The sequence below is a fragment of the Malaclemys terrapin genome, chromosome 17 (assembly GCF_027887155.1).
Source record: "Malaclemys terrapin pileata isolate rMalTer1 chromosome 17, rMalTer1.hap1, whole genome shotgun sequence".
Lineage (NCBI taxonomy): Eukaryota > Metazoa > Chordata > Testudines > Emydidae > Malaclemys > Malaclemys terrapin.
The window spans coordinates 19,407,217-19,421,033 of NC_071521.1; the positions used below are offsets into that span (position 1 = coordinate 19,407,217).

At 47.9% G+C, this 13,817-nt stretch overlaps 1 protein-coding gene across 2 annotated transcripts in view; it reads right to left on the reverse strand.

Moving 5' to 3' along the window:
* The window catches only part of EHMT1 (euchromatic histone lysine methyltransferase 1), a 163,030-nt gene extending 150,135 nt beyond the window's left edge, over positions 1-12,895 (reverse strand). For both annotated transcript variants that reach the window (XM_054007471.1, XM_054007465.1), the window contains exons 1-2: positions 12,845-12,895; positions 4,774-4,945 (exon numbers count right to left, since the gene is read on the reverse strand). The gene's annotated coding sequence lies outside the window, so the exon portion shown is untranslated. The remainder of the gene's footprint in view (positions 1-4,773; positions 4,946-12,844) is intronic.
* Positions 12,896-13,817: the final 922 nt, after the last annotated feature.

Below are 13,817 nucleotides of genomic sequence, written 5' to 3' on the forward strand. Positions count from 1 at the left end.
TATACAGAGAAGACAAATGTGGTTTTTCTTTCAGTACTCAGAAGCACAGTCAGCTTCTCAATATTTTACTTCCTGTACAAAACAGAGACCAGAAGTTCTTGAGGAAGCAAACAGTTCCTACTCTGCATTTGCAAAGCACCAATTACAGTGCTATAGAAATTCATTTTATTAATAATATAGTAGCAAGAAAACGTTAATGAATTCCCAGCAAAGGGAAGGGAGGAATGTTCTCCATTGCCCCGACATGGACTCCAACTCCCTGCTTTGGCAATAATCAGTGGCAGCATTAGCACGTCCATCCCAGTGCAAGCTCAGACATCTAACTCATCACAAAATTAAGAGGGGAACCATAGGCCTGCATGTCACTGACTGTTATCCGTTAAAATAAAAAAAAAAAATATTGTTGCATCCAGCAGGAATTATGGATCACTCCATTCTCACAGGTGATGAGGGAGCTTCTGTCACTTGAAAAAACTGGTCAGGTTTCTGTGGGTGCTGAATATCTAAATATGTGCCCATGATGGGGCCTCTTGTACCTGGCTTGTAGGTCAGGTGAGGCAAACTTGCCCACCATCTCCTCACAATCTTTTCCTTTCTAACCAGACTGCATGGAATCTGTGACAATACTACAGTGAGACGGGGTCATAAACATTGGGTATGTCTACATTGCAAAAAAAAAAAAAAGGTGTATCCGTCATTCAGGTTAGCAAACCCAGGTTAAAAAAGCAGTGAGGACACACAACTCGGATTTTAACTTGAGTTACCAGCTCCAGTTCAACCCACAGGCTTTAACTCGAATTGCTAACCCGAGTGAAAAGCCGAGTTGCTATTTGAAGCTGAGTTACCTAATGCGGGCTAGCGAACCTGGCTTTTCTGCAGTATAGATACAGACCCTTAAACTGCAAAGGGCAGGGGCCAACTTTGTGTTATATTTGTGTACAGCACCTAGCACATGGGGTCCCTGATTCCTAACCGTGGCCTCTAGCCACTACCACAATACAAATAATAAACCACAATAACAACAACAGAAGGTATACCTATTAGTACAGATGCACAACCAAGGGGTATTTTCATCCCAAAGCACTTATTCAAAGTCTGATCTAATACCACATGGGGGTCGGAGCAGGATAAACGTGTCTTTCAACATCTTCCCGGCATTCTCAGTTTAGTAGCAAAGACTTTGGAAAGAAATTAAATCAATGAGCCATGAATGATTAAAAACACTTTGCTATAAACATCACGCTGCATCAGGGAGAAGGCTGGCACTGTTAGGAAACCAGCAGGGCAGCCTTGTCACCAGGATCTAGGGTATCCTGTTTGGGAGAGGATGCTATCGAATACACTACAGGCTGATTCCAAACATTCAGAATAAGCATAGTGCCCCATATTTGTGTTGAGAGAAACCAGACCTGCTGGGGCTGCTGGGACAGTCTCCAGCTCATAAGACGGACACCAAACTAAAGACAATGTCTGGAAAAAACAAAAAACACACCGAGGGAACAAACTTACCCTTTCTCCACCATTTCAAATGATGTACGTTGGACTCTCTCTATTCGCTGTACATTCTTCATGGACCAAAGCATAAACATTTCCAGCAAATATCAATTTGCTGGGCTAGTGGTGCTGCCTCCTTGTGTTTTAGTTCAACGAGTAAAACAAACAGACTGCATGACCTCTCCTTGCTCCTCTCTGCAAGCACATGCACCCCTAGGACACTGTGCTCGTCACTAAGGGTGAAAGGCTTTGTGGGAGCTTCTTGTTGAAATACTGGGAGCACATCTCAGTATTAATTGCCATCTGCACATGAAGGAACAGTAGGAAAAGTAAATATTGCACCTAGCTTTGTATAGGTCAGGTCCACTCTTTAAAGAAGTGTTAGTTGTTTATCCTCAATATTTTGGAGGGAAGTTGAAATATTCTAGGTGAAGCCTCTAAATCCTATAAGACATTTGCTTACGAACAACAAAGGTTTGGACTTTAAAGAGATTTGCTTTTTAAAGAATCTTATAAGCACCAAATTGTAACACTTCAACCTGGCTTGGCGTTAAAAAACACCATTGCAAGGACCACAAGGTAAATTCCACGTGCAAGGAAATCCCATTCCCTTAACATTTAGAATTCAGACTAACTGACAATGACTATTATTTACATGCATTCGATTAAAAACTCCTAGTATCTTGGTAGGAGCCTGTCTGTGGGTGCAAAGCATTCGAGATGCTGATTTAGTTTATCAAATATTTATTATGCCCCTCAATTAATACATTATTTAGACTCGGGCTCTATGCTCTAGCAATCTGGACATCTTTATATAAAAAGTTATAGGGCAATAGGACACCAGATGGAACTAGATAAACTAGTCAGTGCCCATGCCCATCAACATTTTACTCTCTAAATACTTCAACACCTTCTACAGACCATTTACACCAGTGGTGGGTGGCCCGCAGCCCACCAGCGGATTACCTTGACAGGCCACGTGCAGCCCGTGGGTTGCGCCCCACTGGTTTCCACTAACCACTTTTAATGGTTTGCAGTTTGTAACTACCCCCTGCACCTAACAGACCCCTCAAAATTCCCTGACCCAGTACTTCTTCAGGCCCCTCTGAAAATCCAAGAGAGTTAAGCACCCAGATAGGGTAGGTCTACGCTGCACAGTTAACCTGGATTCTAACTCAACTCCCCTACCATCCATGCAGAAAAACCTAAGAAAGAAAGAAGATAAGATTTCTCACATAATCACATGACTCCAGGAACTGGAGCTTGGGGGGGGAAAAACAAATATCATAAGAGTTGGCAACACTGCAATTTGTATTTTAACATATTAGCAGCTCAAGGTGAACCGTAAAGGGAAACTTAGGATTCATCTTGACCAACTAATATGCATTAAAATACAACTTGCCCTCTCTACACTAGAGGTTTAAAATGTGTTAGTTAAAACATCTAAGCTAATAGGTTTTACAAATACACCTTTCATCATAGTCTAAACCGGGCTGAAGCACACAGCATTTCTGTTCCCTTCAAGTCATACAAAAGTCATCATTAGCACCTCACTGAGGTCCCCTCATTTCAGTCCTGGGTCCCCATGGCTCTCTGTATAGCCACGGTCAACAGATTAATTCTTGCTACTCTATACTATTCATTCTCCACATGGGAAGAAGCCCTGTGTCCCCTTCCTTTTTTAATCAAAGCACAACCACCAATGAGCACATCACACCACATGCAGAATCACTGATTTCCTGCACAGTGCTAAAATACCTTATTTCAGAACCCAGCTGTCTGTCTCTAAAGTGCCTGTCATTGTAGCCTTTGGGCACCAATATTACCACTATCTATTCATTCAGCCCCAAATGTTGTGCTGATGGTTTTGGGTGCTCTATCCGCTATAAGCCCCAAATCCTTTTCCTGATCTGTGTGTTGTGCTGTGTGCCCTGAGAAGCAATAACCCCTTTTTGAATTTTTGCCCTTACTCTCATTACTTTACATTTCCCAACACGGAATAGCAAAAGCCATTTACCAGGTGATAATCCTAATCTATCCAAATCAATCAGAATCTGGTTGCCTCCTTCCTCTGCACTTATTTCCTCCCTAGCTGTCCACCTGCAACTTTCCTCCCTGTATTCCGTGCTGCTTCTTCCAGGCTATTGATATGCAGATAAAAGTAGGCCTGAATGCACTGATTTACCATTCCAATTCACTGCCATCCCGCTTACCACTCATCACCAATCTTGAGAAATCCCCCTGGCAAAGACATTGACAGGGGTGAATTTAATATTGAATGGCCTGTCTTTACCCTCCATCCAGCTCCTTATCCACACAAGTAGTTTACTCCCAGTATCATACATGCTCATCTTGTTCAGCAGTTATCTGTGCGTTATGTCACAGCAGCAAGGAATCCTCTGCAATGTGTCATCCCGTGGAACCAACCTACATTCAAATTTAGACTCAAACAAAACCATGTAATATATAAACTGCAGGATGGTAAGGAGGGGCCCAGAATATAGCCTTAAGAATGCAAGCAGTCCTCACGGAAGAATATTTCTCACTTGTTGGAGGGTTTATCAGACCTCCTAGGCTCTGTCTTGATGGGCATAAAGGGGGCTTTCTTCAATCTTGTTTGCTCAATTGAATTAGCTTAAAGCAATTGAAAGGCCCTCTTTTAATGCTCCTTAATACACAGACTAACACATTTGAACTCATATTAGCTGAATGTATTGTAGCTTTGGGTTTGTCTACATGGGCAGAAAAGGGTGCTAGTTTAACACTATTAAAGCCCCATTGGGAGCATCCACACTAGGAAAAAAGGTGGTTTATTAGCACCTAACATAGACAAGGCAGTTGGTAATTTTCATGCTTGTTAGCAGGATAAGTAAACCCAAGGCATCCCCACAGAGTTTACTGTGACGTGCTAACGTGCGAAAACTACCAACTGCCTTGTCCACATTAGGATCTTACCACGTTAGCTAACATGTGGTAAAACAAACAAACAAAAAGAAAAAAAACACCCTTTTTTTCCCTAGTGAAGACTAAAACCTCTGAAGCTGGATTAACTGGCCACATTTTAGCCTAGAGCAGAGCTAACGTGGCTGCAAACACACCCATTTTTGCCTGTGTAGACGAGCTCACACTGGCTTACCGTTAAGCTAACTCTACTGAGTTAACACTGATTGAAGAAAACATTTTTTTTTTTGATCCATCAAGTCATGGCCTTCTGAATCACTCATGTGAAAAAGAGAGAGGGGGATTTAAAATGCAAGAGGTTTTCTTATTTTAACTTACCTGAAGCAGCTTAAGTGTTAAAAATAATGGGCCTAGGCAAGCAGAGCAGAGCACTCTCCTCACTTGTGAGCCGGGGATCCTGAGAGGATATCAGCCATCAGGAGTATCTGAGAAGAGGAGGCAGAGCAGGGCAGGACTGAAAGAACCACAGGAGATCACGTCACCTGCAAAACTGAAAGTGGGAAACTCTGAGGAAGTCATCTATGTGGAGTGGTTTCTCATTCTGCCCAGAGCTCTTCCTGCATCCTACACTCAATGACCTGTTACAATATTGTCCTTCCAGCCAGGGAACAGAAACCCCGCTTGAACCAGTAAATGCTGTCCCTTAATCCACAAGACAAAGTATTTCCAGGGACTGATGAGAGAGCAGACCCAACCCTTGCTGGCTCAGGGGTTAAGAGCAAGGGTAGGTCTACACTTACCGACGGACCCGGAGGTAAGCAATCGATCTTCTGGGATCGATCCTGGAAGTGCTCGCCGTCGACGCCGGTACTCCAGCTCGGTGAGAGGAGTACGCAGCATCGACGGGGGAGCCTGCCTGCCACGTCTGGATCCGCGGTAAGTTCGAACTAAGGTACTTCGAAACGTAGCTGAATTTGCGTACCTTAGTTCGAAGTGGGGGGTTAGTGTGGACCAGGCCCAAGACTCAAAGCCCGGCAGAGTCTTATCACTGAGCCACCTTTTCAAATGTGCTCAGCATGTTGGTGCTCTGTTGAAAAGCTAGCCAGGCGTGTCACAACAGGAGCCCTGGGTGCTGAGTTTCTCGGACCGTCTGGTCCCAATGACGGATGCTGAGCACTTGAGAATCTGGCCCTCTGGGGTTGGCTTGTCACCCGTAAAGATAAAAGCATCTCCAGAAAAAATAGCTTACTGATGAACAGATGAAGAAAAAAATCATTTCTAACTAGAGCTGGTTTATTCAAAGCACAGAAACTAGACACCAATTTGCACAGAAATTGCTCCGGACCCAGGAGAAACTGCATCCTTGTTGGAATCTACTTGTTTTCAAACTTATCTAAGGGCTACTCTTCCAAGGTGAAAACTGCAGAACCTGTTGGTGACTGTATCACACAACAGGTGGGCCAGCAGCTTTGTTCATCAACAGGCCTTGGGAAGACATGCCTTGACTAGCAAACTGACACAACCCTGGACAGATGTCTGGGGGGGGGAGGGGATACCCCACTTCTTATTCATCACAGATAAAATGCACCCCTTAGGGACTTTGCCTGGGCCCCATGTACTGTGGAGGAGCTATACCCCAAGTCATCATTTTAGAAAGGGCACATTTCCAAAAGCCCAAGGGCTTGAGGCTGGTGCAAATCAGGAGTATCTCCACCAAACTCAATGAACCTGCCGGTGCACTGGGGTAAAATTGGTGGGAGCAAGAAGCAAGTCAGGCCCCCAAGCTTTAATCTTCAGCATGTTGTTGACTCTAAGGCGGGGGTGGGCAAACTACCGCCCGCAGGCCGGATTCGGCCCGCAAGCCATTTTAAGACGGCCCGTGAGCTCCCGCTGGAGAGTGGGGTCTGGGGCTTGCCCCGCTCCGGTGCTCCAGCTGGGGCGCAGGGTTGAAGGCCGCACCACGTGGCTCCCGGAAGGCACAGCATGGCCCCACTCTCGCTCCTATGCACTCCAAAAGCCCCCTCCAGCGCTCCAATAGGAGCTGCAGGGGCGGTGCCTGCGGACAGGGCAGCGTACAGACAGGGCCGGCTCCAGGCACCAGCTTAACAAGCAGGTGCTTGGGGCGGCCAAGGGAGAGGGGCGGCACCTGCGGCAATTCGGGGGCGGCAGGTCCCTCACTCCCTTTAGGAGCGAACGACCTGCCGCTGAACTGCCGCCGCCGATCGCGGCTTTTTTTTTTTTTTTTTCCCCCCCAACTGCCGCCGCCGATCGCAATCGCAGCTTTTTTTTTTTTTTTTGCTTGGGGCGGCAGAAATGCTGGAGCCGGCCCTGCGTACAGAGCCACCTGACCGCGCCTCTACATAGGAGCCGGAGAAGGGACATGTCGCTGCTTCCGGAAGCCACTTGAGGTAAGCACCGCCCAGAGCCTGCACACCTGAACCTCCCCCCACGCTCCAACCCCCTGCCCCAGCCCTGATCCCCCTCCCACCCTCCAAACCCCTCAATCCCAGCCCAGAGCACCCTCCTGAACCCCAAACCTCTCATCTCCAGCCCCACCCCAAAGCCCACATCCCCAGTCAGAGCCTGCACCCCTTCCTGCTCCCCAACCCCCTGCCCCAGCCCAGAGCCCCCTCCCACACCCTGAACTCCTCATTTCTGGCCCTACCCCAGAGCCCGCACCCCCAACCAGAGCCCTCACCCCCTCCCACACTCCAACCCCAATTTTGTGAGCATTCATGGCCCACCATACAATTTTCTATTCACAGATGTGGCCCTCGGGCCAAAAAGTTTGCCCACCCCTGACCTAAGGTCTAAGACCTAAAGAATCAAACTAACCTTATGTAAAAACCTGCAATGAACAAAAATCATCCACAGGAGAAGTAAAGAAGGCAGGTATCCCCTGTGTGGGTCCTGTCTGTATCATACTTGCAGGACAGTTAATTAACTAGGCTCTCAACCATTCGCAACCATGCAGATGAACTTCTCTAGGTGTAAAAACGGAAGGATATCTCCACTACAGAGGCACAGATATGGTTCTACAGATAGGTCTCAAAATGCAGCTGTCAACAGGGAGTCATTATTGAGTGGGTGTGTTTCCAATGGGTTCCTGCAGGGATCAGTTCTTGGCCCTACACTATTTATCATTTTTATCAATGATCTGGAAGAAAACATAAAATCATCACGGATAAACTTTGCAGATGACACAAAAATTGGGAAAGTGGTAAATAATGAAGAGGACAAGTCACTGATTCAGAGCGCTTGGTAAACTAGGTGCAAGAAAACAATATGCGTTTACATATGGCTAAATGTAAATGTATCCATCTAGGAACAAAGAACGCAGGCCATGTTTACAGGATGGGGGATTCTATCCTAGGGAGCAGTGACTCTGAAAAAGATTTGGGGGTTGTGGTGGATAAAAAGCTGAATATGAGCTCCCAGGGTGACGCTGTGGCCAAAAAGCTAATGTGATCCTGGAATGTGTAAACAGGGAAATCTTGAGTAGGTGTGGAGAGGTTATTTTACCTTTGTATATGGCCCTGGTGCGACCCCTGCTAGAATTCTGCATCCAGGTCTAGTGCCCACAATTCAAGAAGGATGTCGATAAATTCAAAAGGGATCAGAGAAGAGCCACAAGAATGATTAAAGGATTGGAAAACCTGCCTTGAAGTGATAGACTCAAGGAGCTCAATCTATTTAGCTTAACAAACAGAAGATTAAGGGGTGACTTGATTACAGTCGATAAGTACCTACATGGGGAACAAATATTTCATAATGGGCTCTTCAGTCTAGCAGAGAAAGGGGTAATACAGTCCACTGGCTGGGAGATGAAGCTAGACAAATTCAGACTGGAAGTAAGGTGTACATTTTTAACAGTGAGGGTAATTAACCATTGGAACAATCTCCCAAGGGTTGTGGTGGATTCTCCATCACCGACCATTTTTAAATCAAGACTGGCTGTTTTTCTAGAAGATCGCTCTAGGAATTATTTTGGAGACATTCTCTGGCCTGTGTTATACAGGAGGTCACACTAGATGATCACAATGGTCCCATCCAGCCTCAGAATCTATGAATCCCACCCTATAGGGCTTGCCACAAGGTAGTAATCACTGGAGAACAAACCTGCCTTTCAGTGCTTAGGTTGGTGCTAAATACATATTTCTGCCCCCAGCCTCAGCACGGACTTTATTACTCTAGGCATTTTCCCTAGAGTTAACGGACTGCCATTTAACTTGAGGTACTTAACACGTTTGTAAAGTCTGGTGTGGACACTGCCCACATGTTTGTTCTAGATTATAAAGGCTTATTCTTTACTTAGGGTATATCAGACATATCGTGTTTTCTGAGCACAAAGCTCACACAGGAAAGAACAAACCACGACTCTTGGCCACAACCAATTCCCCAATCCCACTCAATTTCTTCGCTAAGGTGCTTACCTCTCGCGTAAAGTGCTGTGAGATCCACTAAAGAGCTACGTGTTATTATCTGGCAATACAAATTGATCATGGGATGACAGAGAAGGATCTGTCACTCCCTGCTTTCCCATTCCAGTTGTGGGATGTAAGGGCTATTCCTCCTTACAAACCCAACTGCTAGCCTCTAGTCTAAAAATCTGCATCAGTTTCCAATATTCTGCCCTCATTTACATGCACTCCATCCCCATTGATGTCAGTGGGGTTACATATGGTATAAATCAGGGGAGACTCTGGTCCCTAAACTTCTTGGAGCTGGGAGGGACAGAGGGGGAGACTAAACTATGAGAGTGATCTAAATAACTCACCATTTCCCCTCCGCCCTCCATGTCCCACTGCTGTAGATATTAAGCCAGTGCCCTCAGAGCAATAATGCTCAATAATCCTCCAGAGAATTGTATACGGAATAGCCCCTCAGGCAAGATCCTTGGAGATTTCCCCCACAGTATGTGTACATTTTTATTTGCAAGACTAAACTATATATAAAGAGTTCATGGGGAAAGAGCCCTCAGTTACAACCATACAGCGCCACATCAATCAGCCACTGTAGCTGAAGGCAGAATTTGGTGTATTAAAATGATGGAATTGCCTGGATACTAACTCTTAAATCACACAGCAAGATTAATACCTGATCCCCTTTAAAAGCCCTACTGTTATTACTCACATGAATAAGGGCAGCAGGATCAGGCCTCTAGACTGCAATTGTGACTGAATATGATGTATGTGGTCCTTACTTGAGCAAAATGCCTACTGAAGTTAATGAAGGCTTCCCCTGAGTAAGAAATTCAAGATCTCACCCGACAAGCATTTAGATTGAGCGTTCCACCTTCAAACTATTTTACAAAGAACTGCTAATGTTACCATCTGCATAACTCTCCCACAAACTTCATCGCACATGGGGCTGAAATTTCCTCTGCCACACTGCAGTATTTTGGATACAGGATTAAACCAGAAAGCGGTGAAAGGTGACAGCATATACTACTGCACACCTGAATGTCAGGTCCAGCCCGGCTGTTGGCGGATACTGATCATTAAGTGCTTAGTGGATATGATTATGATGTATCCAATTATCAATCTGCAGCAGCTATTTGTAACCAGTTAATAATGCTATTGTATATTTATATATCATCTTGTCTGTTCTCTTATGCACAGGAAAAATCTTGTTCACTGCTGCAAGCTAGTGTTTACTCTTCACTTCAGTGCAACTTGTATATTCTGAAACTATGTTCAAAAAGAAAGCTTGGGGGAAAGTCTTAGTCTTGCGTTCGGTAGCAAAGCAAGCAAAAGGCATCTTCGCTCAGTGTGATGCCTGTATTTCTTTATTGGGACATTTAGAGCTATGAATCTACGCAATCTTTGGGGATATTTAGAGCTATGAATCTGATGACTAATTGCCATCATGTGGTGAGGGTAGCTGGCAAACACCACCTCCTTCAGGGATTTTGGATTTGAATTTGATACATTCCCTAGCATTTCAGACTCGGTGCATTTCAAACGACTGAACGTGAGTGTTGAGTCAAAATAAAATCTTCATGGATGGAAACTTTATGGTCTGAGTTCACTGACAGATTTCTGACAAACCTCCCACAGAAAGTGTGTCACAACCTCCAACTCCATTTCTGACCCAGGGGGCTCTCCGGTCCTTCAATATCACCTTTTTCTGATCAACATAACCTTGACTGTAGAGGCTGCTGCACCAACTCACACTTTAAGGCCAGAAGGGACCATCATGAACATCTAGTCTCACCTCCTGCACATCGCAGGTCACAGAACCTCACCCACCCACTTCTGTAATACACCCAGACCCTCTGGCTGAGGTACTGAAGTCCTCAAATCATGATGTAAAGACTTTCAAGTTACAGGAGAATCCACCATTTACACTAGTTCAAAGCTACAAATGACCCATGCCCCATGATGCAGAGGAAGGAAAAAATAAAAAAACAGGATCTCTGCCAATCTGACCCAGGGCCCAGGGGAAAATTCCTTCCCGACCCCAAATATGGCGATCCATTAGGCCCTGAGCATGTGGGCGAGACCCAGCAGCCAGACACAGGGGAAAGAATTCTCTGTAGTAACTGGGAGCCCCCCTCATCTAAACTACTGCCAAGCAGGCAAAGGGAAAGTGAAAGGATGCCAACGGATACACACTCGGTAACCAAAGAGAGCCTGGAATCTCCTTTGTTTTCATGGAACACTAAAAGTTCCTAGGCCCCAAAAGTTGTTTTCTCCAATGGAAAATTTGCCTACCCCACTCCTGCTCAAGATGCCAACTAGCTCTTTCTGAATGCTCATTTTCCTCAATGTAATTTGGAATGGGCCTGTTTAATAAAAATGTATTTCCTTTTCGCCACCTCCAACTTCACTTGTTTGACTGAGAAGAGGTTGTATTGATTTTAAATGTATCCCTCCAAAATCTCCACACATCCTATAACTGAGGTGAGTGGATGGCAATGAAACACCAACCCCTTGATTAATTGGTTGTGCATATGGGGGGGGGGGTGTTATGTTGTACTCATTGGTTAAGTTGGAGGAAGAGGGAAATTTTATATTGATTTCAACGTGCGGGGAAGGGCAGAGCAAAAGAGTATTGACACAGTACCCTTGGAGTTACTTGGGACTGTGGTGATACTGATACATTAGTCACACGGTTATTTTGGGGGGAGAGGGAGCTGGTCTTGAGAGAAGCCCTGAATGTGTGCATGTGTAAAGGATAAGTGGGTATCAGCTATCCCCACTGGAGGGGGGGGGGAAATCATCTCCCCCTCTAGTGGGTGCTTAAAATCCCAGCAGTGGGTAAGAAACAGACAATCTTCCTTTCATAACTAACCATTGGGGCCCACACTATGCAGCTCCCTAGTGAGCTCTGGGTCAATGATCCCCAGGACTCGTTCCTCTTGCCAGGACAGGGCTCTCAGAACCTGCACCCCAGTGTCGGGATGGGATGGGTGTGGGGGATGGTGCTTGAGGCACACATGTGATTAAGCAGCCCGCTGTCAAAGTCACCGGTTCAGCACCCTTCAGACACGGAGCCAGCAGGTTTTACGAAAACCAGGACGAAGAGCTGCTCCTTACAAACCTGGCCAGGATGGAACAGGGCTAAACACAGGGGTCAGGGACACACGGTCACCCTAAAAGGCTGAGGCTCCCCCAGGCCCCCCAAACTTCCACGTTCAGACCCACACAGACCCCACCGGGAGCCGCGCATGGCTTGTCCCTAGTGGCCCTTCAAGTGGAAAACTTTCAACCAGTGCTTGAGGGTCGGCAGCTACTTGGCAAATGGGTCTCCTGGGGCCAGTGACACCTGCAACCAGCAATGGCCCCATGCGGCCCCCAACCCCCTCGGGGCCAATGATGCTCTTGGGGCCCCCGCCCCCCTCAAGCACCCCCTGGACCCCCAGGCTGGCTCTGAGGGGGACCGACCCCTCGCAAGCCCCGCCCCCCACGTGACTGCCCCGCCCCCTGCCCGGCTCATCCCCGCCCCGTGGGCCCAGGACACTGAATGGCTCATAACGCCCCGCACGAGGCCCTGCCTCCTGAACGGCTCAGAGGAGCCTCGGGCCCGGGACCCGGCATGATCCATACTGCCCCCGCGGCGCTCACACGCCCCCCCTCCGTCCCCCTCCGCGGGCCCCGGACGCTGCACGGCTCAATTCCACCTCTGCCGGGCTCAGAGCCACGTGGGCCCCGGAACCTGCATGGCTGCTGCCCATCGGGGGCCCCGGCACCTGGATGGCCCATACCACTCGCTAGCCGGGGAGGGGTGTGAGTTATACAGAGTCCCGGGCCCCACACACACAATGGCAGCGGCTCCCACATTCTTCCCCTCAGCGCGGAGTTGGACTGAACCATGGGGCGGGCGGGGGGCAGGGCCCCTCCTCCCCTCCCACAGAGCCTGTTTGGCCCTGGGTGATACCACTCAACCCTCCCCCCCCCGCCTTCTCCCCCGCCCGGGGTAGATGGACGCTGCCGCTCTCACTCACCTCGGTATCCACAGTGGCCATGGCCGGAGGGAGGGAGCGGCGCCCCGGAGCCTAGCCCCGCCCCTTCGGTGGCGCCTCACGCCTCGGCTCCTCCCCCTCCCCGGATTCTTCTCAATGGAGAGTCTCCGTGAGCGACCACGCATGCGCCTAATATCATGGCGGCACCCATGTCTCCCCCCCTCCCCCCGCGTAGCGTCATGGCGGCTCCCACGAGTGCTGATTCCGTACAGCTCCGAACACATGGGCGGCAGAGGCAGACGCCGCTGCGGTCGGGCGCTGGGACCCAGAGGCAGATCCGCGCAGCGCCCAGGGAGAGCGGTGGGGGCGGAATGCAGCCCTTTCATCTGGGCGTGTGTCAGCTGAGGATTGATTAATTCATTACTTGTGTGACACCTGTACGTTTTACTGCGGTTGTATTGAGCCCGCCGCCAACGCCTCCGCCCTGCAAACAGCTGCCCAAGCTCGCCCCGTTTGCATCCTAGTTTGCACCTAGGGTCGGCCCGGCATTCACCTCCCGCCCCAAGATCCGCCCTGGCAGGCGGGCACAGCCACAGCTCGGCCCCCATAACACTGAATGGACAGGCTGTCTTTGAAACGATTGCCCTTACTGGTTTTCTCGAGATACTCCTGCTACTCGGAATAGTGCCGAAGAAACTCTGCACCAGAAAAGAGCATTTAGGGCCGTTTTCACAAAAAAAAGAATACTTCCGCAGGGGAAGGAATTTGCTGCATGTGTTTCAATGAGACATTTAAAATCTTACCCGGATTTCCCTCCTCCTTCCCCTTCAAATATACTCTTATTGAATCCTCCACAGCACTGCAAATGCCTTCTCTCTCTCTCTCTAGCTATATCTATCTATCTATCTATATATATGGGATTACATTGTACCCTTTATACTGAAGGGTGTTACAGAATTTAGCAAACTACATAGCACGGCACCCGGAAAATCAGCCACTTCTTGGGTGCAAGGAA